Source organism: Mustela nivalis, assembly GCF_964662115.1.
Source record: "Mustela nivalis genome assembly, chromosome: 2".
Lineage (NCBI taxonomy): Eukaryota > Metazoa > Chordata > Mammalia > Carnivora > Mustelidae > Mustela > Mustela nivalis.
In genome coordinates, this window is record NC_139021.1 from 75465525 (window position 1) to 75472296 (window position 6772).

General features: G+C 37.6%; 1 pseudogene across 1 annotated transcript; it reads right to left on the bottom strand.

The window, feature by feature from the left end:
• Positions 1-5945: 5945 nt before the first annotated feature.
• LOC309858715 (large ribosomal subunit protein uL1 pseudogene) lies at positions 5946-6555 on the bottom strand (annotated as a pseudogene). The gene has a single exon. The product of its transcript is annotated as a large ribosomal subunit protein uL1 pseudogene (transcript).
• Positions 6556-6772: the final 217 nt, after the last annotated feature.

Genomic DNA, 6772 nt, shown 5'->3' on the forward strand with positions numbered 1-6772 from the left:
CTACATCATTTGATACTAACTTCATAATGGCTTCAATTGAAGATGTGAAAATATGCAATTTTGAATTTCATTGTTATGAAGCTTGGTTACTCTTCTAAGCCCCATATAGTTATATTTTACTATCAACAATTATAAACAATGTTGATAGGAATGATGGAAATGACTGTGCCTATAAAAATTTTGTCCAAAATTTATAATCAATGTCAACAAAAATTGTTTGCAAATGTACATGAGATCATCAACAGAATTTCAGTAGAGACAAAATACTTCCTCTGTGTGTGTGTGTGTGTGTGTGTGTGTGTGTGTGAGTGTTTTAATCCATTAGAAGATTTAGTCTGGTCTGCCTGACATAAGGGTGATAGGTTTCTATCTCTTAGTCTAATTAACACCTTTAATCTTTTTTAATGGTTAGGCCTTCTCTCTTTGGTTTTGAGGCATGCTAGAGATAAAAGCACAGGAGGCTGGAGGTTAATCCTTCCTGTATTTTATTTCTTAATTTCTGCCACAGGGATTCCCTTTCTATCGTGGCTATTTATTCAGGAACCCTGATGATATGCTTTGAGTAAGAGACAACAGATAGTTGGTTTAGAACTATCATTCAGTATTACTTAGATATCAAATTACAGGGGCTATAATTAATAGCTGTTAAATGAACACAACTCCAATTTCTTATATGTCTTTTTTATTATTATTCCTAAGAAATGAACCAAATTAGTGCTTTTAGAATTGATATTGAAACCAGATGGCACCATACCTTGAATTATTCCATCAAAATGGTAACAACAGTGGAAAACAACCCTAGATTTAGTGAATCAAGGATGTTACAGATGAATACTAACGTATTGATGATGGCTTCCTTTTTCTCATTAAATGAAGAATATTGAATTTCCTGGTATTGATAATAGAAATATGTTGATTAAAATTTGGCAGTCAATAGATTATAGAGATTTGATTTTTCATTTTAAGATTAGGACTTTTTTTGATTAATATGTCTTACATAAGGTAAAATGTTTTGACCATTTGCCCCTGAAGCCTTAACGTATTTTTTTTTATGAATTTATTTATTTGAGAGAGGGAGAGAGAGCACAAGCTGGCGGAAGGGCTGAGGGAGAGGGAGAAACAGACTTCCTGCTGAGCAGGGAGCTGGATCGGGGGCTCCATCCCAGGACCCTGGGATCATGGCTTGCACCGAAGGCAGCTGCTTAACCTACTGAGCTACCCAGACACCCTGGTACTCTTAAGAAAAAAATTTTTTTTTCAGAATTTTTGAAAATATACTGAGATTTGATTTGTAAAAATGTTCTCTTTGGAGAGAGCATTCAAAATCCTCCATTTGGAATTTAAGCAAACTTAGATTTTTAAGTATTTTGAAATTATTAAAACCTCTTTAATACATTTGTATGACTTGAGATTTTGGCTCAAATATTATATATTGGATATATGTATATTTATATATCTTTAACCAATTTTGCTTTAATTGAATCAATATGCCATCTCTTCAGAATTGTAACTGAGGAAGAGGTTTTTAAAATGGACTTGTTTTCTTTAAAGTAAACAAAAGAATTAAAATTGTCTTAATTTGATAAGAGTTATTAAAGTAAACATTCCTGTATTTTACACACTTATGCACACACACACATTCTAAAGCTCTCTAAATAATTTTAGGTAGAAAAACTCAGGAGTCGAGGATGCTAATTAAATATTTTAAAATGGGATAAATTCCCTGGAGGAAGTTAAAAATATAGGTAAATTATAAATTAAAGCACTTTCAGAATTCTCTATTATGAGCTTTTTGGAATGTTTTGGTAAAATATATATGTGGAACATATATATTTTATTTGCATTTCATTTGCAAAGAAAAATACAATAATCAGCTCTATCTTTATTTCCTGCTATGGGCGCTGCTTTTATTCTGCATATATAACTACATAAGGTAAAATATATCGGTCTAAAAGATTTGTTTTCTTTCTGAAATATTCTCTTTAGTGATTTGTGAAGGGAAAAAAAGAATAATGAATAATGTAAGAGCAGTCTAATGAATTTGAGTATTACCTGCTTTGTGTCTTCATAAACCTAACTTCCTTGGTACAAATAGATGATTATTATTCATTCTAACTTTTCTTTACTTTTTTTTTTTTTTTGGACTATGCAACTTTCGTGTGCTTATTGAGGAAAATCCAAGTACAAAACACATCTTTTTCTGTCCTGCCTCCTCTCCTGCCATTCCATTTACTAGCTGCTTGTTCTTCCCCAGAGTGATAATTGACCTAGAATAACTGTTGAATTCCACATCTTTAACTGAAAAATGAGGATTTGCCTGCTTTAGAGAGTATGTGTGTGTGTGTGTGTGTGTGTGTGTGTGTGTGAAAATATAATTTTTACAAAGTTCCTAGCACACAGACTTCCCTAGACAAATATTAAGGGTGCCTTCTCCTTTGAAAGATTTCCCATCTTGTAAGTAGTTTCATATTACACTACCGAGTTGTGGTAGTTAAATGGATATAATTTGTCATCTTTTGCAAAGCCAGAAAGTCATGATTCAAATAAGTATTAACCTCTCCCAGGGAAGATTGTCTTTGTTCTTTTTTTTTTCCCCCCTTTTTCTTCATTATTTTTATATTAAGTGTCTGAACCAAACACTTTGCTATCTTTCCAGTTTCTTCTCCTTTTCTTTTACAGTCATTGGCTTCTAACAACTATAACAAGTTTATCTACAAGAGAAATCAGAAAACACAGCACATGTTAAATCTGTAGAGATTAGACAGTGCAGTCGGATGTGTTGGAGTGATGTGGGCCACACACTAGAATGAAACCCTGTGCTCCCGTCCTTAGGTCGACCCCTCACTGTCCTGTCAGGAGCCAGAAGACCTGGTCCCTGGCTTTGATTCCCTTTGGATGTCTGCTCCCAGGTCATTTTCATGGGTCTTGTGACCAGATTGGTCACACACATTCCAAAAAGTCCCACCGTTGGTGTTCAGTACTTTGCTCTCTGGTGTTGAAATTCTTAAGAATTTTATCTGTAAATTTATGTCTTGTGTGTGAAGCAATATAGGATAATGGAGCATGTGGCCAGGACTTGGAGCCTGGCACTCACACTGTCCTTCTCAGGATGGGTTCTCAGGCCAACTCCCAACTCCCTGTCTTCTGTTCCCTCGTGTCCCGTGCCTTCCTCCCATACCTGCCCCATGACTACTGATGTCCTCTGCCTGGGGTGGCCGCTCATATGAGACTCTCATTTCTCCATCCCTCTTTGACCTCTGTGAAGCTGGATAAGGACCTGAGATGGATTGGGGTCAGGAGTACATGCCCAGTGATATTTCAGGGCAGAAAATGGCAGTAGTATTCCTGTCCCAATAGACAACTCAGTGATGTCAATCCTGTCACTCATCCTCTGGGGTGAGTGCAGTATGTTCAGGCATAGGAGCTTCAGTCTCTAGGGAAGGATGCTGGCAGGTCCACTGTGTGTTGAGAATCAGTGGTGGGAAGGGGAGGTTGACTTCCCTATGCTCCCAGGTCTCTGGGTCTATCAGGTGCCCTTAGGTAGGTGTTCTCACAGTGGTGGCCTGCAGACCCTTGCAGGTGGGGTCCCTGGGCTCCTGCAAGGCTCTGCTTTTTCTGGGTGAGTATTTCCATGGCAAGTGAGGGTATCATTAAATAGCAAACAAAAGCAACATAACAGGTTTCAAGAAAGAAACCACAGAGAAAGGAACAAGTTTTATATTTTATTACCTTTACTGACACATTTATCCTTTTGGTTTTTTTTTTTTTTTTAATAAGGGACACTGCATTTTCATTTTTTGCTCAGCTGAAATTATATAATAAGTTTCACCTATTGGTTTGTTCTCTGAATCTTCTGCACTGGCTACCAAAGACTGTATATTCACTTTCCTTCCCTGTTCTCTATTTCAATCCAACCAGTTACTTTGAACTCTAGACAAAGACAGTTGGTCTGCTGAGGGTCAGGGGCAGTCACATTGTCCTTTGACTTCACATGCTCTACTGGGGCTTAAGCATTTGTTTCCCTAAGAAACAGAACCTTAATTCAAATATTAACTCCAAAATTTATGGTAATCACACTAAGGGGTCCTTAAAAGGATGTTGAAAATATTCACACATATTCCTAACATTGACCCTAATATACTGTTCCTTAATGTTTGCCATTTAGCATTTTTTCTATTTAATCAATATTTCTTGATTGCTTACTAAACACCATCCACTCTACCAAATACTGGGGATACATTTTTTTATTCAACAGATATTTATTGAATGTTTACTAGACTCTGTGCTCTATTCTACAGATTAAGGATACAGTGGTAAACAAGAGAGCCAGGATATTTGCTCTTGTGGAATCTATATGTTAGTGGAATGAGGAGCAATAGACAGGCAATGAACAACTAAATAAATAATGCCCTACTTTTCCAAAGTTTCACAATACTTAGAAATTCCTAAAACGGTCTAAATTTTTAAATTACCTTTATAGAACAATACACACACACACACACACACACACACATTCTTTTACTTATTAGAAATATGGGTCGAGTATTCATCCTTTCTGATGGAGGCATAATACTCCATAGTGTATATGGACTACATCTTCCTTATCCATTCGTCCGTTGAAGGGCATCTTGGTTCTTTCCATAGTTTGGAGACCGTGGCCATTGCTGCTATAAACATTGGGGTACAGATGGCCCTTCTTCTCACCACATCTGTATCTTTGGGGTAAATACCCAGTAGTGCAATTGCAGGGTCATAGGGAAGCTCTATTTTTAATTTCTTGAGGAATATCCACACTGTTCTCCAAAGAGGCTGCGCCAACTTGCATTCCCACCAACAGTGGAAGAGGGTTCCCCTTTCTCCACATCTTCTCCAACACATGCTGTTTCCTGTTTTGTTAATTTTGGCCATTCTAACTGGTGTAAGGTGATATCTCAAGGTGGTTTTAATTTGAATCTCCCTGAGGGCTAATGATTATGAACATTTTTTCATGTGTCTGATAGCCATTTGTATATCTTGATTGGAGAAATGTCTGTTTATATCTTCTTCCCATTTTTTGATATGTTTGCCTGTTTCGTGTGTGTTGAGTTTGAGGAGTTCATTATAGATCCTGGATATCAACCTTTTGTCTATACTGTCATTTGCAAATATCTTCTCCCATTCCGTGGGTTGCCTCTTTGTTTTTTTGACTGTTTCCTTTGCTGTGCAGAAGCTTTTGATTTTGATGAAGTCCCAAAAGTTTATTTTCGCTTTTGTTTCCTTTGCCTTTGGAGACATATCTTGAAAGAAGTTGCTGTGGCTGATATCGAAGAGATTACTGCCTATGTTCTCCTCTAGGATTCTGATGGATTCCTGTCTCATGTTGAGATCTTTTATCCATTTTGAGTTTACATCGATGGGACTGGAAGAGATAATGCTGAGTGAAATAAGTCAAGCAGAGAGAGTCAATTATCATATGGTTTCACTTATTTGTGGAGCATAACAAATATCATGTAGGACAAGGGGTGTTAGAGAGGAGAAGGGAGTTGGGGTAAATTGGAAGGGGAGGTGAATCATGAGAGACTATGGACTCTGAAAAACAATCTGAGGGGTTTGAAGTGGCGGGGGTGTGGGAGGTTGGGGTACCAGGTGGTGGGTATTATAGAGGGCACGGATTGCATGGAGCACTGGGTGTGGTGAAAAAATAATGAATACTGTTTTTCTGAAAAAAATAAACTGAAAAAATTAAAAAAAAAGAAATATGGTTTGATTTTTCTAGCATAGGGAATTACTTTTTCTAGGGATCATATATTATCAATAACCAATGGAAGTTAGTGATATAATCAATAAATTCCATGTGACTAAAGGTACAAAAATGAAGGAAGACTAAAAAGCTTGAACGAATTATGAAAAACAAATATTTGGCAAATTCTTTTTTTTTTTTTTTGGTAGAACTAGGGTTTGTTAAACTATGCCTTAATATATAGGCTCTGGAGATTACCCATGGTGTTCTTGATGTTCTGCCAGTTCTTCTGGAGCAGTGACACCAGGAGACTGATAGCTACATGGATGTTGTACACAAGCTTATCATCTGTTACCTTCACGTGGCCAGTGGCCACCACCAGGCACAGCACCTTCTTCATCTGTGATTTGATCATGGACTTTATCCATTTTGCCACCATTTTCTCATTGAGCATCAGCAAGGAAGGGAACTTGCCAGCCTTCTTCAGGCCTGGGCCCAGGATTCATGGTATCTGCTTGACCAGGGATTCTGAAGCCAAAAAGGTATCATATTTCTTGGCCAGCTTCTTGACTAATATTTTTATTCTTGTTGAGTTTCTTTAGTGCCTCAATGTCCATGTGGGGCATATCCACAGCCTTGACCTCATCATAGTGCTGCTGGTCCCCCAAAATACATAAGGAGAACTTGAGGTGAGAAGTGGACTTAAACCTGATGGTGCCCGAGAAACATTTGCCCTTCTGAGGGTCATAGTTCTTCAAACTGATCTGCAGCTCCTCCATCTGCAAAAACTTCCTGCAAGCCTCTTTCAGGGTATTGTGGGAGACTTTGCTGCTCATGGGGCTTGTGCCACAATAATAGGAGAAAAGCAGGCAAAGAATTTTAGGCATTAGTTTGTAGATCATGTAAGACACTAAAGATCTGGGTGAGACATGATTGGAAATGAGACTTTTTTTTTAATATTTTATTTATTTATTTGAGAGAGAGACAGTGAGAGAGAGCATGAGCAAGGAGAAGGTCAGAGAGAGAAGCAGACTCCCCATGGAGCTGGGAGCC